Source organism: Argopecten irradians, chromosome 1 (genome assembly GCF_041381155.1).
Source record: "Argopecten irradians isolate NY chromosome 1, Ai_NY, whole genome shotgun sequence".
In the NCBI taxonomy this organism is placed as follows: domain Eukaryota; kingdom Metazoa; phylum Mollusca; class Bivalvia; order Pectinida; family Pectinidae; genus Argopecten; species Argopecten irradians.
In genome coordinates this window covers 55,171,684-55,194,157 of record NC_091134.1, presented here as the reverse complement: position 1 = coordinate 55,194,157, position 22,474 = coordinate 55,171,684, and the positions used below count along the sequence as shown (strand labels likewise).

Sequence of the window (22,474 nt, the reverse complement as noted above, 5' to 3'; positions counted from 1 at the left end):
CTAGGTCGTCGCCAGAACAGAAACATACACTGGCATACATCCAAATTGGTTTGTAGTGCATAAATAGGTGCATATATTATACATGTGTACACTTTGATTTGTCCACTTATTGACCCCAAAAGGTGGTGGTAGCTCAAATTACATGGCCAACTTATTTAAACGAAAATTGGACGGTGATATCACACAATTGGTTATCTGTTATCACAGATACCATGTATAATTCTGTGCAAAAGAAGCTGCAACTTTTTCACACATAAAATCATTTATATGTCAAATGTTAAGAGAATAGACCTATTCCATAATTTGTAAATATTTTTTGGATTTTGAAAACGGTCGCCTTCCGTATTTTGTCTATAACTTCATAAATAGCCCCCACATTAAGAATAATGCTTAACTAACCATTATAAAGTAAGACAACTTATAACTTTGATGTGACATCTAGTTAACTTGGAGATATATATTACATCAGTTGTAAGATATCTTGTGTCTTTATAAGATTTCTTTACTATTTACTAGACTGGTCATTTGATAGGAATACAAATGCCATATCGTATAACGCTGATAATATAACCGTTATACCTTTATATAAGATATATAACATGTTTATGTCTTGTAATATATGTGTGGCAATTATTGAAGATATCTTATATTAAAAAAAAAAGTATTTGGTTGTATTTTAAAACCTGTATTGTCATCATGATGTAATAAAGCCTTAAACTTATAATGTAATTTTGCGCAAATATGCCGTATACGTATCGTAATATACATGTATCTGTCAATTTGCCAGTGTCCGCGTACGTACAATGAATGGACAGTTGGCCATGTCGACGCAGGTTTGTTCAGTTACATAATTTGACCATAAAGTAGTATACAACCGTTATTTATTATAGAAAAGACTAAAATCAACAATCATTTTTTTTTTAATTGTATTTCTGTGTTAGTAACTGCTTTTTCAAACACTTTGTAATGATTAATGATGCTCAATTTCAAATAAAAATCGCAAATTGTATTCAAAGCCCTTTTGAATAAGAAAAAAAACTTTGACTTTGTGCTGCAAATTCTTGAGTTTAATTCCTCTTTATATTTTTTCATTCAGAGTTTCATAATGTCACTATAGCCAATTAAGTCGTTAGCTAATATTTTTATATGGTCTATTGTATTGTCCAATGGATTAAAATATATAGAGTAATAATATCAGTTTCAAAATCTGATGCACGATTGTCAGATCGTGGGAAGGTTCCATTGTCAACCATTAGTCCTCATCCAGTCACTATCTCCACCTGCAAAGACAATGTGGCAAATAGCTGTATACAACATTAGTATTTTAATTGATTTACAGTTACTGTGTATTTTGACAGTACTATTACTATTTTTCCGTACAATTCTGTATAGGAGAAACACTGAAAACTGTGGAATAGTCTTGAAAGATAATGAATTGTTCGAGGCCCGTAGGGGCCGATAACTATTTAATTATCTAGACTATTCCACAGTTTGAGGTGTTTTTCATACTTAAAACATGGCACCGAAAGTCACTGGTACTCTCCACTATTACACTGGGTATTGTTTAACTATTAAAGATGCTCCACCTCCGACAGAGCATAAATGACATTCATCATTTGATCAATAATTGGTGTTTAATCGTGTTTACATATGTCTAATTAACACAAAAAAATATAATAAAATAATTCATTTTGCCTGTGGTGGATGCGCAATTAGTATTTTATTCCATATAGGATATAGTGACACGGAATTTTTTCGGGATGCAATTAATTATTTTTTCAGATTTTTAACTTAATGCAAAATTTGAAGCTCAAACTTTTCAATTGTGGTAATGGTGTAAAGTGAGTAACTTTTGTAACTGAATAAAAATACTATATCGTTTGCTCCTGTTTTTGATAGTGAACAAATACCATTCGTCAGCGGTGGAGCATCTTTAAACAGCTCCAGGTAAACTCTTACTGCCTATCTAAACCTTGAGACCTATATGTATTTTAATCTAAATGTATTTAAAACATGGCTGTGATGTCATCTATTGTTATAGCTTGAGGTATAGTCAGAGCAAAGTCTACTATTATCACCTACTACTGTGGAATAGTTACCTTTTGCTGTGGAATAGTTTGTGAGCATAATGAGATTTTAATAACTTCATAACAACGTTTTAATTATATCGATGCTTTGATAACTTTGATTACTCATTATATCACATTAAGATATTCTACTCTTTGAATCAAAAATTGTTGTAAAAAATTGTGACCCTGTGTAGAATATCCCTATCCTTAAATTCATATCCATATATGAAAGAGTCTTATATTATGCACCTTCATAAAATTTGAATATTGTATGTATTACCGAAGGAATCTCATTTTGATAACTGTATACTTTCACTCTCGACTCACTGAAACAGTGCTGGATAGTGGTATTACATTTTTTATTTTATTATTACTTGGTGTATTAAAACTTGATATCCATGAGTTAGATCATGTGATTTTGATTATCTTACTCTCTGTGCTGTTCCAGAACTTATATGTGTCAAACTGTGTCCTCCAGTGTGAAAACCGTTTGAAAACGGGTGTGCCTCGTGATGATGGAAATAATCGTCGTCAGAAATGGTTGATGCATCGATATCTAGATCTTCGTCCGCCTTAGTTGCTGGAGTTACCTATCACACTTCACAAAACGGGGAATTTCAGCTTAATGATAGAAGAAACCTATATTTTGTCCAACTCTTTCATCATTCATTGTTACAATCGTATCTTTATATTTTTTCCGAATTTCGTTCTAATGCGTGGGTCAAAATGGTCAATTGAGATATAGATTATATGATGCAAATATAGTGTATAGGGAGTCATCTCAATAATCTCAAATACCTCTATTATATGTAATTTATGATATTATAAAATAAATGTATTTACCTATGATCAATTTGTCAAATTATCCAAACCCGAACAAGGGAAATTAGGAGGTAATGCTCATGCAAAGTCAAAGTTGTATAACTTGGCCGCGCATGCGCATCCAGTTTGTTTACAGAGACTATTTTCACTGGAAGTTTAGAAAGTTGAAGCGATAAAGTTTTATTTCGACCAAAAGCCCCCTCCGACCCCTTCCTCCTTTGTTTTCTAATTTGCACTTTACATGCTATGTTTGATACGTTGCAAAGTGTATAGTAATCCTCATTGGTTTACACCGAACGTATAATTTCATATTGGTAAAGAGAGCCTCATTATGTATAACAATGAAGGCGCTATTTTAGCCCAACCTTTGTATAAAAGGGGTTCTTTGTGATTACATATATATGTCAACAGATAACCTTTAGTACTAAAAGTAAAGTTGAATTTTATGTCGTCATTTATAGCTCAAATAAATGACATAATTCACTCTTTTACGAACATTAGACGAAGACTATTTTTGAGAATAAGTGATCAACTGCTGGGGCAAAGCATGCAGATTTGTGGAAATGCACTTAAACTCTTTAAAAATTTTGTTTTAAAGCCATTATTCCCACTTTGTGTAGATGGCATTTTATCTACCCAATCGGACAGAGATATCTGCACTTCCGATGACGATGCTATTTCTCTGTCTTACCCAAGACAAGACAGCCTGCACGCGTAGAACAAACCGGAAGTTGTAAAACGTCATTTACATATGCTAATAAAATTAACCTGTGGACAGTCAAAATCACATTCGAACTCGAGCTCGTGCTTCACGGGCGTGCTGACTTTTGACCTAATGATCATCACAAACGGAATTCCCATACCTATTCATATGATTTCATACCCGGTAAAATAATTATTTAACTGGTTTTCATACAGTATTAGTTAGTATTTCTATGACTGGGAGTATTTCAAAATGATTAAGAGTCTTGTTTGTCGCAGTGGAACAAGTTTAACAGTATTTGAGAAAGTAAAATTGAAATCTCCATGTTGATTTATTGATTTTTCTTGGGTTTTGTTCAGTCGCGTATTTGTTGCTTTTAACATTTCTGGCGAAATTTCTGGGGCAGAAAAAGGATCATTCCCTACCTATACCCTGAGAGAAAATTCACGACAGTCTAACCCTGGATCTTAATCACATTGGACCCATATATGCCATATCTCCATGTTATGATATATAGCCGCAATTTACACAGCAATATCAAAAAGAATTTAATGTGTATGCTTTCGTAAAATCGAATCCGATCAAACCAGCGCTCCTAGTACATGTACATGCTATAAACACTAGCAAACATAATGGCATGGTTATTGGGTGACAGAAATATGTACTGAACCCTATATACTTACTAAACTGAAATGTACATTTTTTGGCATATTTTGCTGTCAATATTTACAAACAATCTACTAGTCAACAGTGATATCTAAGGTTAAGACGGATGCATAGATACTTTATATCAACTAAGTTATGTTCAAGTACACATAAGAAGTGATATATAAACATATAAAAAAATCACGTAATATCACGTCGGCTGAAGCAACGTTGTCAAATTTCTGAAACATTCAGTTGGATAGAAAATAAATATACTAAGTTAATTAATGCTTAATTTACTTACTAGTTAACCTAAAAACAATTTATCGTAATTAAGAATAAATATAAAATCATTAACAGTTCTTACATGTACAGCTCCAGTTAAACATACTGGACAAACATATGCAGCTTGGTGTAAACCAAAAAAGCCAAATACAATTCCACCAATACCAGCAAAAGTTTCGGGAGCGATGATGTTTTCAGAGATACCCGTCATCATAACTACCTGTTAAATAATTATAAGCAAAATATCTATCAGTGCTATAATATGTTTGGTGTCAATCGGTGCCAAAGATGGAAAACAACACAGTAAAATGTATGTTATGGATTATGAAAAAAATCATAAGCAATTTTTATTTGAGTAATGAACCTTACATGGAGTATACATAATCTGATAAATATGCAGAAATTACAAGGGAACATTGCTAGACAGATTCTGTAAATCAATGGTTAATAACATTTTAGTGAAAAAGTAATGCAGTATATATTTAAGATATTTCAGGGCTAGAGAAGTTCAATATATATATATATTGTATTTCAAATATCAAATGCAATAGATACTACTGACTACTGCACGACATCGCCAGGAGAAAACTAAAGAAATGAGATGCACCTAAAGATACAGAATAAATCAGTTGTGCCTACCTGATACAGAATATATCTTTGATTCAGTCTGCTTGATGAAATCTATTTGAGAGTGAAAACAGTCTGACATATTTCTTTATATACACATATTTGTGAATGTAAATCACGTGGTCCAGCTGTGATGTCGGCTACGGAACTTAAGTCATACCGCATCCTAAATTATTTATAGAAGCGTAAATTCCCATTTCTTAATATAGAAGTGACAAACTCGAATATGACAACACATAATGTATTGTGCTAGAAATACCTTTTTTGCGTTTAAAAGTTCATAACACGGCACATGTTCCAAACTTGTGTAACATTAATTTTTTATTTTAAATTCTTAATGAATATTCATATTCGTGGCAAACAATATGCCATACGTAACTTGCTATCCATATAAGGAACTCTGTAAAGAATGTTCTGCTTCATGGTACATGAAGATGCACTCTGTACTATAGATAAAAAACCTAAGAAACATATTATTAAGTCATTTATCATGTTTTGAGCTTTGACAATGGCAAATGCCACAGACGTAAAAACGTATTTTTGTAAAATAATTTATGATATTAAGATTTAGAAAACAAAAAATAAAATTACTTAAATATCAATGCAAAAATGAAAATCCCACCAACAACTGGTAACTGACAGAACTTTTCTACCCTAAAGGCGACTACGAATATCATTACGAGTATTCTAAATGTTGTTCAATATGCATTTTGAATAACGAAGAAGTAGGTATTAAAGTATATGATATTCCCCTATACTATTAAAGTGTTCTCGCCAAGTATTTGGTAAATGGAAATACCCAGACTGATATGAATAATTATTGGAAATCCTCAGAAAACTAGGCCACAACACGAGCAGGTATTTCCATTGGCAAGTATTAACTTTTGTCACGCCTAAGGTGCATATGGTAATCGACAGATCTTGACACCATTGATAATGTTTTGATACGAATTAAAAATAAATAAATATCATCTTATGGAGAAAGCAGGGGGAGATAATTGTAATGATAAATGTACTCTAAACATATTTATATAATAGTAAATGTCCTTGGTGTTGGGATTAATAAAATGTGTACATGCTATTTTTTTCAAATGTCAAATGTCTCCTACGATATCGCTAAAAGGAGTTAATCCACTGATGAATAGAAAACAGGAATGCCATTGGATACAACTATGGGATGTTCCATAAGTGATTCTTAAAATACTTAATTTTTGTTTTAATCTCACACTTGTGTTGTCAGCATATAATTGCTGACAATATCATGGTCAGGAGCAGTACTAGTATTACGTAACAGCGATGAAGGAATTATATTATCCGTTTTGGATGGTAGCGACCAACATCACGATCCCAGCCTTGCTCATCTCTTAAGTCTACGATAGCACTGGCCATGTTCAATTCGAAATATCGATATTCATTTATAAATTTATATTGATAAATTGATTTCGAGATAGATGTTGACCCAGATATTGGTAACAGGTTCATTTTATGCGTTATCATTTTTCAGCATTCTTGATACACCAGGGATTACTGTCACTATCGGTATATCTACCCCTGGACTATGTCACATAAAGAAAAACTGAAGGCTGAGATGAGACAGATAGTTTGTTCCTTTGATTTACATGGATATTTGAAATCAGAATGTGTAGCTTTGGAATTTGGTGTCGATGTCTCACTAAACATCAGGAAGTCTCTGCTGGCCTGTGATTGGTCAGTTTTTTTTATCTTCTGTACTGTCTTAGGATTCATTATTACATAGTCCAGAGGTGGATATAACGAAAGTGATAGTAACTTAAAAAAGATACTTCTAAATTATGATTTTACGAAAGGAATGCAATGCATACGCATAATAAGTTTTACAGTGTGGTATTTTTAAGTCAGAAACCGAAAGTGAAAGCTTTTGAGAATAAATTAGTGTATATCATGAAAGGATCAGAGCTTGCGGGAATCCTCAGAAGTCTAGGTCGTCGCCACAACAGATATCTCCCCTGGTATACATCAGATTAGTTTTTAGTGTACAATTATGTGTATAGCTATCACCAAAACACGCAATCAATCAACATAACGTAGGTTCTGTGTAACAAAACAAACAGTCTTCACGTCAACATTTAATGTGAAGAATTTAATTATAATTGATGAATGCATATGAAGTGAACCTACGTGACTTATACTATATATACAAGTGCAAGCTGTGTTTTGTCCACAAACGGACAAAAAACGTAGTGGTAGATCAAAATTACTCGACCAACTTATTTAAATGATAATTGGAAAATTTTCTCATACAATTGTTTAAGTGGAATAAAGAAATGCATTTAGCCTATACAATGCGATGTACATATCTTTAAGTTTATTAGACATGGCCTGCGTTTGAACTTATCATGTTGGCAAATACACAGTGTCGAAGTATTTTGAATGCATATTTTTTTTATCTCTAAAGTCTTATTATGTTTTCCAGAGTATAGATAAAATCATGTTTATCAAATAAACATTAGACATATGAATTTATCTTCATTTAGTTTTGTTCAAATCTTCATAGTTTCAACCATGAGGATAATTGAAAATATGTAAAAATAGAATTCTTATATGTACTTGTCTAAATATATTCTGTGTCTGTACGTCCCGATTTACTCGATGTTTTACAATGTTCACCCTAATGACGCAAGTTCTACGTTTCAAAAATAAAAATGTACTAATTTAACAGAACTTTGTTGTTTTGTCACATTAAAAATATAAACTATAAAGTTCAGTCATTTCCAGTATATGGAAAGCCAGACCCGCTAATTGAAATCCTATGATAACTAGGTACACTTATATAAGCAACAAGACAGACATTCCATTAGCAAACAAATCATTCTCTCCTTCATCTGTTAAATTGGGGCAATGTGTCGAAAATGACACCCTAACCACCATAGCTGACTATAGACCGTCATGGCTGAATCTCTTGGTTGAATAGAAGGTAATTTTCTGACACTGGACACCAGATTTAATACTTGACAGATAATGCATTCACCTAACATTTAAACTATCACCAAAGGGTTATATAAATCATATTGAAAATATAAATACTTTTTCAACATTTCTCTCTCTTTACCAATGTTATTTAAATCTTGTTACAACTTTCTTCATATGAGATTTTAGTATTTGTGTTCCTTGTCAAAGGTTTGCAAATATGTCATTCTTTCTTTTACTAGATAGAACTGATATGCCAAGGTTGTTCAATAGTCTGTATTGCAAATTAAAAAAAAAAAAAAAAAAAACACATCATGTTTTAATTTTTAATGTCTGGTAATGGTGCTTTTATTTTATGGTTGAGAGTAGCAATACATATGCATACCTGTCAACCCTCCCGGACTCTGCGGGAGTCTCCCGGAATTTAAAAACACATATGATATGTATATACAGATGAAATCGAAATCGAAACTATTTGAAATGTAATTCCTAGATCATGTCAATCATAACAGCGTTCGATATAAAAATTAACCCACGTGACTTACACCTAAACAACTGTATTATTAATCGGATCTCCTCTTGATTTACTGCATTTGTTGGCAGATGTAGACGGAGTGTTCTGAATGCTTTATTAGTATTTAAGCAAGTTGGTCCGGGCATTAATTTTACTACGTGGCAGAATTTGGAGCTTTCGCTGCTTTTCATGATAATGAAGTTGTTTTCACTTGATGAAGACATATTTCGTCATCAGGTATGTCATAGTTCTTACATCTAGGTATCAAATTGTACAATTCAATGTATTTATTATATTAATTCAACACCATACGACTATTTTATACTAGGACACGCCAATGAAACTTATGACCATATTAAATGAAGACTGCAGATGCAGTGATCACAGAAACCAATATTTTCTAATAAATATTTACGAAATTTGCTTTTAAATGTCCCTTTATTTGTTTCTTTCCGTCAGAATGATATCCGACTGAATTACCATTTCTCTTTATGCTTTTTGTTGGTAATCTATTACCCTAAGATAATGTAGTTCTACTCTACTGTACTCTAGTTGAATTTTCATTCTATTTGTCTGACATGTACATGTAAGTAACATATAATTTATATGCTTAGTTGCAGATGGCGGAGAGTCATTCGGACGACACTGGCGGTACCGGTGAAGGTCCTAGAGTAACAGACGTCTCAGATGTCACTGCAGGACGGAGTGAACTGAGTGACCGTGTGACATATTAAATGTTTTCTCAGGCTGATTCTCCTACATCTGATTGTCGGCTGGGCTTCAGTTTCAATTCAACTGAGTATTCCACTAGATGCAATTACAAACTTTTATGTGATGTGAACAATTTATCGCTCATTCGGAAAATTAAATTGAAACAGATTAAAAATAATGTTTAAAAAGGAGCACTGGATATCTTTTTTTTGGAACGGACAACATATTTTCATTAAGAATAGAACTGAAGACACTTTATACCAGCAACTTAGGACCTTTATTATTTTGAAATTTTAAATGATTGTATTCCGATCTGAAACAGCACTTATAAAAACAGGAATTAAAATTTGGAAATACAAATATTATTTTAGCTTTTGTTTTTATTTCTTTAGAATGTTTGCATTCTTGTGCAACAGCATAGATCAAACAGTTTACTAAAATTATGCAGTACATATGCCGGGGCAGTAACTTTTAGAGAAGGATAATACTAATATCAACGCTTTTAGTTCCGGTGTTCTATATACGGTGACGTAATGAATACAAACATCGTAAATGTAACAATAAAAAATTAAATTTCAATGTTCTAAAAATAAAACGGGTATAGAGTAGTTCGATAAACAGTACCATATGACCGGTTATTTTAGCTGGTCAAATTTTTCACGATTTGATATAAAAAAACAAGAGTGTAAATTTTAGCGATTTTAAATTTTTGAGATGCCGCTTTTAGGGTATAAATGATTCAACGATTTCTTAATATTTCGCGGATTAAATTTTCGTGATCATAGCAATGTACCATGAAATCACGAAAATATCATCCCCGCGAAAATAAATAACAAATAAGCACAACACCGACATCCGACATACAAATAAAATCAGCGTCAACTCATACAATAGAGTACTATACTACAATACACTGATCCGACCTCATATCACACAGAGAGATACGACACGTTGGTGTGCATACCACAGCAGACCTCATCAGAAACTAGGGAACCCCTTTATGTTTTCAGCTACCAACTAAACGTCTGATATGGAAGATTTGTATTCAAAAGTTTGAATATTTATTGTTTCGTTGATAAATGACGATATTTTTTCAAATTACGTTTGTTTCCAAGACTCCTATCCGTCGTTGTTGGGCGACAGATTTCGTTGCCATAATACAGCACATTAAATGGAGCCTATCACCTTTACAACATTTCGAGAAAAGGTCACTTTCGATTTCATTCATGTTTGTTAATCCTGGACGGATCGACATATACATATACCTGTATACATACACTGATCTGATCAGTGTAAATGGCAGTATGGGATATATAGGAAAAGGCAAAAATATTTAAACAGAATCGCACTTCATGATCTTTCATGAAATTACATTTGGATTCTGTTTAAATATTTTCAGTACGGGACACTATTTTACGTGTTAGTCCTCATAGCCCCCAAATATACGTAATATATACGTTTAAGGGCCTTTTACAATGAAATACTTTGTGAAATAGTTCCCACTTTTGAAACGTTACACTTTAGCCAGTTGTAATATTTCCAACCTCTCTGTCAGTAGTGAAAAGAGGGCATGGGTCATATATATTTGTAGTGTTGCAATCGATAATACATGTACATGTTTGGTATGCCTAGTTTCGGTTCCTCTATCGTGTCTTGTCTGAGTGTACCTAGGCCCCGACACTGGGTCAGGTTATGTAAAACCTCCTATCAGTAAATCTGGTGTCCTACATTGTATAAATAAAGTGTAAGAAAAAACAACCTCTGAAAACGTCTGTTCTTATATTACTTATAATCATCAAAGAAAAATGGCTATAGTAGTTAGAGTGGCATTTAGCGACACTGCAGAAAGTAAGTGTATTCAAAGAGAAAAAGAATGTAAGTATGAATATTTGCCATTGCAAATTCCTGTCTTGGCGATATCAGTATTTCATCAAGCGGGTCTGGCTACAATCTATGATGTTACACACACACACCATCTCCACACATCCTCTCACACACCCTCACACACCCTCTCTCACACATCCTCTCACGCACCTTCACCCTCACTCACACATACATACTATAAATGATTTAATGTACTGGTTTCGATTTGTAATGAGACAAACAAATAAACTAATATTTTAAACTGATTTTTACCTTGTATTAATATTATTCTTAATGATATATCTCTAAATATATGAACCCATTACATATTTGAACATTTCAATTGGAATAAAGACTGCCAACTGTTAAGTCCCTGAGATGTAAATGCATTGTACTACATTAATATTGTACGTACTTATGAATAATAAATTCATACTGAACCACGTGGATGTGAATACAATAATTTGGGTATTTCATACATATCGACAACAATTTGATTTGGTTGGAAGGAAAAGTAAATCACATTAAATTTTAAGATTGTTTTATTTAATTTTGTATATTTTTTTCAAACAACAAAATGTATTTAAAAAATAAGAGGATATAAACAAAGAACAGTCCAGATCAATAAGTAAACAAAGTAGTCATAATAACTCTTAATATAAAGATTAAAGTTTCCATACTGCTGGCGGTCGCCTATATCTTCCTTTTAACAAAACAAATGCATACTTTCTTTTTTACATATATTGAATTATCAATGTTCGTTAATTTCACCATATAGATTTATCCTTAACAAACAATATCTAACGAGATATGCCAGATAGATACGGGCGCCCACCATTGAGTGATCTAAGACTGTCACAGGAAAGAAGGATATGTTCTCCGCTTTTCTCTCCTTTCCCTTAAATAAAAAGTAAACATCCAATATGGCCATGTGTCAGCTATCTTCTCTCCCAATTGATTCCAAAATGTAATGTGTAAAACTGGACACAAAGATGAACATGTATATGACTTTTGATAGAAATATCTTTATTATTTACTGAGAAATGGTAGATACAAATATTTGAAGTTTTATGTTTGAGTACGTATTCAGTGTTAGTAATTTTAACTGTTGACCAAAATTTTGCATTCATTTAGCAGCACGGTAACTTTAAGCTTTCTGTGTATTTTGACAATTTTTCTTCGAAATGGTTCCCCTAATTTTGTCCTCTTAGAAAGTCCAAAACATTGAATTCGAAAGATCTCAATTTGTTGATTATGTTTATTTTCAGATATTTATCTGAAGCCACGTCGATTATCGGATATCTGACAGATACCATGGAAAAATGTGACCACGTCGATCACCAATCTCATCAACTTTTCCTGCTCCGAGGACTGCATACTGAATATAATTCTGATGATTTTCTGGGTCAAAGTGATTCCTCACTCCGAGATGTCTGTCTTTGCCGTTCCTGAATCTTATCATTTCGTTTGGAGCATTCATTTTCTGCACATAAAAATAATACATCGATTACAGACATAGTTTGGCAACCCTGGTAGAGAATGAAATTCCCTACGTTATAATATTAAATTCGATACAATCGTGTTTGTTATCAGCGTGCTTTACTGTATCACCTATTACTATTGATTTTTAAGCAATGCGATCTGAGTTTTGGCGCAAATATCTGTTTCATATTTAACGACACCATTATAAATTCCAGGTCAAAAATACACTTTCCCTAGTCTCTTCATTTATTGTATTTGATTAATATGACATTGATTCAAAGGTGACGTCATAAAGAGTGACATCATTTTTTTATTCCGGAGCATCCTACAATTTCCATTATATGTTGGCCAATCTGAAGAAAAGCAAGGTTAAAATGTGTTTGTGATTTGAATAAACCAAATACTTACATTTGTATGAATGCGTTCACCACACTGGCAGGTTTCATCATTAAAATCATATGTACGTGATGTGTGGAACACATACCCGTGTCTTGGAAAATGTCATCGACATGATCACCTGCCTATAAAGAAATTGATTACAAACAATGATGCCATTGTGAACCCCAGTTATTAATGGCACACTTATACATGTATGTTATTTATGAGTTGTGAAACTAAACCCCTAATCACATCGTAAACCAATTTTGACATAACAAAACTGCAGGAAAAAAACAGCATGTCAAAATTTTCATCTAGGTATGGCACATATACATTGTATCTTTAAAGAACAAATTGGAAACGGGCAATTCTGTGTAGATAACACTGACTATTTAAAGGAAGATTGAATAACATTTCTATCTCACATAGCGTCTCTGGAACTTACGCAGTATTCTTGACGACGAAATGCACCTTTTTCTTCATTGTCCAATAAATACTGTCACTAGATCACAGTTCTCCATACAACAGGAAGAACATTTAACCGTTATTTAAGTGATCACACCAATTTTCACAAATGTTATGTCTTCATCTGACAATAAAATCATTTTCAGACCTGTTTATTTATCAAACAGTCTTTAGAATTGAGAAGGACGGGACTACATCCACTTTAATCTTTATGTTCCATCTTGTAAATGGAACGTCATCATGCTTTTCACTAGCTGGCCGGGATTTAAACCTCGGCAGTGGAGGGGGAAAGGTCATGGGTCACCTGCCCGATCACGTGGGTTTTCCCCGGGTACTCCGGTTTCCTACCGCTTAAAAAACTCTAGCGCAGTTACACCTGAGCTATCGAAAGTGATTTGTATAAGTTATATAACTTTTGCAATCGATGTAAAACAAATAAAGTTTATGTTATACTTATTGTATGTTTATTTTGTTCATTTGTTGTTATTTGTTTAGCCATCGAATTACATCTAATTATTAAAGTGTTAATAAGGACTGCTGTTGTCAAGTTGCTCTACATATGATGGTATATATTTTTCTTTTGAAACATTTGCAGTTTTAAAGATATTGTTTTACATTCATGTTTTAATCGGTTGAAATAATTAAATACTATTTGTTATATACCATTTATTCCATAGGAAACAAAAAGGATGCACGTTAAAAATGCATTAAAACAATTAGATTTCAATATAAAAGGTTTACCTACCCTTAATAGAATCATGCCAACACGGTATGTGGAAATGTAATGTAACATCACGAAAAACAGCTGAAGCTACGGTATGCAATGTAACTCCTTATCAATTGTTTGATACCGAAGGGGACTGCTTTATATACTAGTACAGGTCTAAGTCACGTGGATATCCATAACGGGAAGATTAAGTTGTTGCCTGGCAGCTAAATACACAATCTTAACCTATTGCCAAATTCTTATGCATGAAAAGCAGATGAGGTGATGATAGACACATTCCATCACACAAAATCTCTACGACAAACATTGATAATATAAACATAAGCTCGTAAAGCAATGTTAAATCGCAAAATGACCTGGACGAGGAGCAGAGGAGATGTGCATTGGTCAACAAAGGGCATAGATGTTGCATTAGGAATATATTGAGGAAGTAGTTAAGATTAAACAATATTACTGGGCAGTGTTGTCATGTTTTGCTTAAATGCAAAAGAACAGGAAAAAGTCTTCCAACGAAAGAATAGTGACGTACAGCTCAGAAAAAAAGGAACAGCAGGATGAAGCACGAAGAATGAAGAAATAACACATACAACAGTGAAACATGGAAATAAACTTTCCGACAAAGCTGTTAGCAAAAAGATACAGACTAGTCGTCCATTTTGGAATGTAATCAGCTGTTGATTTAACGTTAGGTGTAAGCCATATCATTTCTAACAAAAAACAACCTTACTTTAATCTAATAATATTTTCAAAACAAGTTGACGGGAGAAGAAATAGACCTTCTTGCTATTTTGGTTTGCATTTGGACTATTTTCAAACAAACTTAGATTTTAAATTTCATTTATGAAACTAGAGATTTCGATAAACATGAATGCGTCACATTTGGTTGTCAAATACAAAAACGTTTTAGAGGTACAGACTATGGAATTTCATCAATATTCTAAATAGCAGAGTTAATTATTGTGATGCTTTCGGTGATCGTCGTCTCAATAAAACCTATCCAAAGGGGACGTAACGCTTTGTAATTAACGACGTCATAACAAGCAAAACACTGCATACAAGGTGTTACTACAACTACATATCCATATATTGACACAAAATTGACACTTTTGAGGCTTCTCTCTAACTTAAAACATAATACAGTCTGACAAATATTTCATTTCCGGGTACCTGCCGATGCTTCTCATACCTTGTGTGCAATCATGCATAGTATATATACACGAAGGTACCCTCAGGACTCTTTCATTAACGTAATGGACAGTTTGTCCACTAATTATATAACTGCCCATGCTTTTCATACTTTGTGTGCGCTGAAACATAGCATGTACAAGTAAAGCAATATTAGTTTAAAAAATGTCGTCAGACGGAGAGGATATGTTTTTGACGTTTTCAAATAATGTGAACACTGTCTTGATTTAGAAGAAGAAACTTCACTGACCCAAACGGAAAACATAATGCCAAATTTAAAATCGGATATTTTTTTCCGAGATAAGTGATGAAAATGACATGCCTAAAATTACACAGGGCATTGAAGAAAATACAATATTCTAGAAGCTTTGAAAGGAATAAGATTTAGATTTCGATTAAAGAGGAAAAAAATCGAGGATAAATCAAAATGGGTCCTGAACGTGTTCACAACCTGGCAAACAGAAAGAGAAAAGGCAGCTTCTTTAAACAAAGCGGTGTAAATTTCAAAGGGCATGCTGGATATGTCCAATGTGACTCTAAATAAGGCATTGGAGTTTCGAAATTATGTGAAAAGGCTGAATTCCATGGACATTATACGAATCATTCCCCATGGGCCACTGCAACTACACGCATGTTTAAGGATGAATTCTTCTGAGGTTTCAGTCCCGTTGAAGTCTCGTTTCAACATAGACCAAAGAAGTTATGAGATTTTCAAATATAATTTATCAGTATCTGTAGCAAGTTGCCAGATGCAAATTTTGTCAAAAAATTACATTTCTATTTTTAGTAGATTTTTTTTATACGGGGATTTTAAGATATGGCCCATTTGGCGGCCATTTTGAAATTGTGTCTTTTTTTGCTTCAAGTAGAGCCACAGTTTTACCATTTTTTACTGAAATTGTTTTTACTTAAATCATTACTGCGCCGGCATTTTTAGCTGTATTAAGCTAATTTTTGCTGCAAATCGTTACTAGGTTCGTAGTAATTAAAATATTGAGCACTAATATGTGAAACGATACACTTTTGTGACTTTATTTTTACATTTAATGGTAATTTGGGCACTTTTATTTTTTACTCTAAAATAATGAAAAATAACAAAAATTCAAATGGGGCAAAAAAGTAAGCACACGGACCCCCAATTTTTCTTCCTGATTTAGAAAGAACAACCGTTTCCCTATTGATATGCAAAATAATAACAAAAGTTTAATACCAGAACTTTTTCTATAAAGGGTTAAATTTGGCAAAAATGGCTGAAAATGGTGCATTTGGTAGCACAAAATTAAGGGGTAGGGGTAGCATAAGTTGTTATTCTGAGAAAAAATATTAGTCTAATTGATCAAAACTGGTATATTTTTAAAGAAGACTACTAGAAAATGAATTCTACAAACATTCATACATGTCAAACACCTCATTAGGAAATTATGGCTTTAATCTCTATCTTATATGGTCAAAACGGCAAAATTCCCATAAAATCCAATATTTTGTCAACTAGGTGTCTTTCAGTGACAAAAGCTCAAAAACGAGCACACGGACATATGTTTTTTCTTACATTTTCTTTTATAGCATGAACTCCTTTTTCCAAAAATCTATATGAGAAAAAAAGTTTAATACAAGAAAATTTTGACTTCTCAGAGGTGTACATCCTTAATGCTGGAATTAGCTAAATATTACAACCAATGATATGTGCCTATCATTCATATTCTGAAGGAAATCTGTAACAATGTGGATTATACCGAGGTTATAATACACAAATATGCATTATTTATGTCCATTACTGTCCATTAAGTGACCAAAACTATCCATTAAGTTGTTAAATTATTGGACAGTGCAGTTCACTTAATGGATTGATTACCAAAGTCCTTCCATTCAGATATTGGACTTATTACACGAAAGATGATATCACAACTATGTTTTAATATAAATACCCCTTCCCCTTTATATGCGAACACGGGCTTATGCTGACAACACTCTTGAAAAATTTATATAGTTCGGAAATAAATCAATAAATCACTTATGTCATTAGATAATTTCTTTTCTATGGCCATAAGGTACCTGCATATGAAAGGAGACATTTGCATCAACATCAGGAGTAAACGGGATGTTTTGTGCATTTAACCGGTCTACTGTAATGTTCCCAGACCAACATTTAGTTGTTTGAGAGCATTTTATGCCATGGGTACATGTACTTTTTCTACCTGTGACTGCATGTGGACAGGTGTTGACATTGAGGTGTTTGTAACTTGTGTGCACTGGTATAAAGATACTCTTAGCTAGCTAGGAATAAACGATTACACAGCTGGAGGAGTTACATTTGTTGGAAAAAGAGGATCTCTACAGAATTGTTAGCGTAGTCCATATCTTGTACCGTATGTCTCAATAATCGCGTAGTGTATTTATGATTATAAATAGTGTAAATAAACATGTGATAGTGTATAGAAATATCATAGTGTTTTCTTTTCCTGGTAAGGCTGTGCCGCTCTTTCCACAGTTACACTGTCCGCCATTATAAATACATATACGCAGTGATAGTGGCCTGGTGATAGCTATGCACCTACGTGTGCACTAAAAATCTAATTTGGATGTCTGCCAGTGGGAAATCCTGCTTTGACGGCGACCTTGGTGTTTGAAAATTTCCACAAACTGTGGTCCTTTAAATTCTTAGTATGCAATATTGTACACACAGTGTAGTGTGACTTTCACTTTCACTTTAGGTTTCTAACTTCACAGGGCTACGCCGTTCTCTTATTATTCCTTCTTGTTGTTATTGTTGCATTTTGTGTTTTTCCGAATCATTTCTCAAATGTTTCTTTAAATAAATAAGCAAAAAGTGTCCCAATATCGAGTCGTTTTATCAGAATCTATTCTTCGATTACGTATGTTTTGTTTTTAGTTTTTTTTCTCAATAAATCCATATCTTCTAATCTTCGAAAAGTCGAACTCAGACCCTCTTAGTGAAAGTTGAATTCGATGCCGCTGCATACCATTATAACGATGCCTATTATATGTTTTTTGAATATAATAACCTTTAATAATTATTGATACAAAATGAATCTCATATTGCAATCTCAGTTTTATGGTTACAAATATTTAGCCTGAACAATATTCTGACTACGGATTGAAAATTGTGAAATATGCTGACGATGGGGAAAGCTGTTAATACACACAACCAGGACAGACTACAAATAGATTTTGACATTTTAAAGACAAAATTGGATTTTTTTTATTCTCAATACCTTTATCAATTATGTTGATTTCGAATACGGATCATGCCTTATCTTATAATGCTGTAAACTAGAAATGTTTCCTACATGAAGTTTTAGTAACTCATATTTAATACGATCAATAATCTTTCTAGATAGAAATCAGACCACAGCACACTGTCTGTGCATGTAAAGATACTATTTATAGAATCATTCTTGTCACGAGGTGCAATGCGACAAGGAAGAATAAAAAAAAAATCACGGCGGGGTTGAAAATTCTTTTTAAAAATAAGGCTAGGGCAATACTTTAGGCAGTTATGTATTATACTTATATAATCTTATATAATCGTCTACATAGCGAGCAGAAATTTCCACTTGGATACTGCAATGTGATAAAGTAGAATTCTATATAGAGTTCAAATACAAATATCACAATACATGTATACAGAATTGAGAATAACACTTTAGAGATCAATTGTACCTACTGACCAATTGTATGGTCGATAAAGGCGACTAACATTCCCTTTGACAACGTTTTACTGTACATTCATTCGCATGGAAAGCCCTGGCCATGACATACCAAAATCGATAGAATTGGTAGTTTTTTCTTCTGCTTAACACAAAGGACTTGTTTGCTCGTATAATGTGACCATGTGGGGTGTGTTGTTCAGTGGCAGCATGCTTCAGTGTGATAGCAGTATACAATACCAGGGGGCTCACTATTGATAGAATACACGACGAAAATGTACCAAAGCTTTCTAAAACATACATACATTCACACACTGCTATATTGTATACTTGAGGTTTCACAAAGTTTTAACAGCATATAAATGAGCATCGTATATGGTGTACTACATATATTATTGCTACTGATAACAAGTTTGTGTTTGACTATTATATCATTTTGTATTTGATTAGAAATGGAAAAAAAATGGATTATGGTCGTGAATAACATATCAACAATCCTGTTGTGTCAGTCTTAATAATTCGCGATAACTCCCCTGATTCCAAAAGAAATTAATCACATTTTTATGCTTTCGCAGTAATTGTACAACCAGGCATAGTTAGAAACATGCAATATAATGGGTTATTGCATTAAGACGAACACATGAAATTAATAAGATAATATTTTATGTTAAATCTGTATTATTCTTAAACCAAGTTTTGAAGTATGATTGTTTGCAGTTGAAAAATGAAAAACAAATCCAATCTGATTAAAACCAGATATTCGAAATCAAAGATATGATTTTAATCAGATGGAATCAAATCGATACGGATAAACCGTTTGCTGTTCCCTTCGAATTTCATGCGCACTATACTAGTACGCGATATTTGTATAACGTGATGATTCATCATCATGGTCTCGTCGAATTCGAGATAAAAAGCCTCGGTTGAAATGTATTGTAAACGAATATGTTCATTGAATTGTCATCTCGGTATGCAAATTTCGATCTAATATTGAAATAAAATTTAAAAAAAAATTAATTTTTTATGATTAATCTTTTATTTTATAACTTGTAAGATTCTCTCAATATGTTGTGATTTTGTCACGACCTTTCAAACTGTTCAATGTCATTTTTCTTGTAGAAAACGACCTATTCTCCTGACAAAGTTCATGGTTGTTAATGGAAGGAACGTTTACGGCAATGGTCACCGGTACGCTTAGTCACGATCCAGCATGTACGTCTCCGAATAAGGTTGTTCTTGTTCCAATACCCCATTCACACTTTGCATCATGTTGAAATCAGCTTTCAAACTGAGACCCAAGAAGACAACCTGATGCGTAGTTGTTGACTCGGGAAAATATACTAGCGTCGATATTGTGGATTTCTGCCGGTAATGACCCATCCTTAGCAGCTTTGCTTGGTACATGGAACTACAGTACAGAAACAAGCACATATAAGATAGTACAAATGTATGTCATTAATCATTAACGTTATCACCAAACTGTAATGGTTTAAAATATTCGTACATTACTTTAAGTATGTTTATAATGAACGCTATATTTCCTGCTGGAATTAATGACATGATTTGTTATCACACATGTATACAACGATTCCTCTTCTCTTTGATAGTAATTAAAAGTTCAGTTTAATAACACTCAATAATTATAAAAGCGTGTATTGGTCATATTTCATAATGTTAACTACCACTTTGATGAACTATATTGTGTCTAAGCCAGGGTGCAGAGCCCACGGCCTTGCTCACAGGTGCAAGAGCTGAAATCGAGGCCAAAAGTGAGAACTGAAAACTGAAAACTACCCTCCTGCGAATGTTGAAATCTATATTTCCATATAAGAAACTAATCTCAGAAGGAACAACTTGCAAGTTTTGAACAAAGTAAAGTTCTAATTACTAAAAAATGGATATATATGTAAATAAAATTTGATAGATATTCGCCTATTGGATGAAGTATTGGTTCTTTTGTAAAGTAATTTAGACAATAATTTGGATATGAAATGAATAGTAATAGTAACAAATATCCGTAATGTTTGTCATTTATTTATTAAAAAATATAGGTTATGATATCGCACGTCCTTCGTTATACATACAGTGTATATAAATCGTCAGCAGCCGTAGAAATGGTAGTGTGTAAGACATAGTATTTCATGATGGATATACATATTGGTGCAAATGTTCCAGTATCGAAATTCGAACTTCTTGAGCACAGTAAAAATAAAAATTTAAAATGTTTATGTCCATCGAAATAAGTTAATGTTAATGCTAAACCACTGGACCAAACCTTAAACCCGATAATTGTAACATGTTATAGTTATTGAATAAACATATACAAAGTAATCTAGAAATAGTCTTTTTATAACATGCTAAGAAGAAAATAGCTAAATCTAAATATATGTTTTATCTCAGTAACAGTTGTAACAGATCTACTTACCTACAAATTTTGCTTTAGGATCGTTACCGAGAAAAGCAGCGGAAGTTGTACAACGTCTGGTATGAATACATATCATCATTGGATTCTGTTATATATAGTAGTATACCAAACTCACGTGAGCTGCACTGATAACGTAGATAGATTTCTAGGAACTTTGTACCGCCAGAAGTTATTTAAAGGTTTTGTTTTTAATTAATATTGGAGATTAAACACTGATAGATAACCTTTGTGATAGATAATCGGATGTCCCAGGCGCACACTGTACTAATACAATAGATGATTCAGTGCGATATCATCATATACCCATCTTGGCCATTTAAAAACTTATCGGAGCCTCCCACTAATAACGCAGTACCAATATGTCACATACATCCCCTGTTTGGATAACTTGATCTGATGCATGCTATTAAAACAATGAACAAGGAATAAGGAAATTAGAGATTGTACCTGTCGTGTTACCCCCGCTCCGAGACTGCGCTAATACCTGTTGTTGTCTATGTTGAAGAGATTCCATAAGGGCAAAACCACCGCATGACTCTGAGCTGGGGTCGAACCCTAACTCGATTCAACCATCACATATATCGTAACAAATCACCTTTAAACATGTCCAAACATGTAAAGATAAATCGTTCTGTAATCCGGTCTTTGTATGTGTACGGACAACTGTCATTTTAAGGTTCATTTATAAGGGGAGGTTATGTTAGAGAAAATCGGAGTACATGTTAATAAAATTCACGTACTCAGTTTGCAGGCAACTTGGCCTCATATCTTATCATGTCCGTATTCGGCCGTCTTGGGGATGGTAAATCCCGTTACCACTCTGCTAACAAAAGCAAAATTGTGCACAGCGAATACATTTATGAAGGCAAATGATCTCAACCCTCGGAATAAGAATCTTACCCCTCGGGTTGAGATTCTCCTGTCACACCCCAAACGGGGTATAAGTTTCTATGGATTTT

General features: G+C 33.3%; 4 long non-coding RNA genes across 4 annotated transcripts; 1 reads left to right on the top strand and 3 right to left on the bottom strand.

Moving 5' to 3' along the window:
* Nucleotides 1-1,045: 1,045 nt before the first annotated feature.
* On the bottom strand, nucleotides 1,046-5,318 carry LOC138334290 (uncharacterized). Its single transcript, XR_011210085.1, has 4 exons — nucleotides 5,164-5,318; nucleotides 4,607-4,744; nucleotides 2,501-2,659; nucleotides 1,046-1,280 (listed from the first exon to the last, which is right to left on the bottom strand). It is a non-coding gene; the product is annotated as an uncharacterized lncRNA (long non-coding RNA).
* A 2,769-nt stretch (nucleotides 5,319-8,087) lies between these two features.
* Nucleotides 8,088-9,687, top strand: LOC138334014 (uncharacterized). The gene is made up of 3 exons (XR_011210067.1): nucleotides 8,088-8,104; nucleotides 8,701-8,848; nucleotides 9,226-9,687. It is a non-coding gene; the product is annotated as an uncharacterized lncRNA (long non-coding RNA).
* Nucleotides 9,688-11,709: 2,022 nt separating this feature from the next.
* Nucleotides 11,710-14,404, bottom strand: LOC138334295 (uncharacterized). Its single transcript, XR_011210088.1, has 3 exons — nucleotides 14,256-14,404; nucleotides 13,076-13,188; nucleotides 11,710-12,668 (listed from the first exon to the last, which is right to left on the bottom strand). It is a non-coding gene; the product is annotated as an uncharacterized lncRNA (long non-coding RNA).
* Nucleotides 14,405-19,736: 5,332 nt separating this feature from the next.
* Nucleotides 19,737-21,955, bottom strand: LOC138334008 (uncharacterized). Its single transcript, XR_011210066.1, has 2 exons — nucleotides 21,516-21,955; nucleotides 19,737-20,498 (listed from the first exon to the last, which is right to left on the bottom strand). It is a non-coding gene; the product is annotated as an uncharacterized lncRNA (long non-coding RNA).
* Between the last annotated feature and the right edge of the window lie 519 nt (nucleotides 21,956-22,474).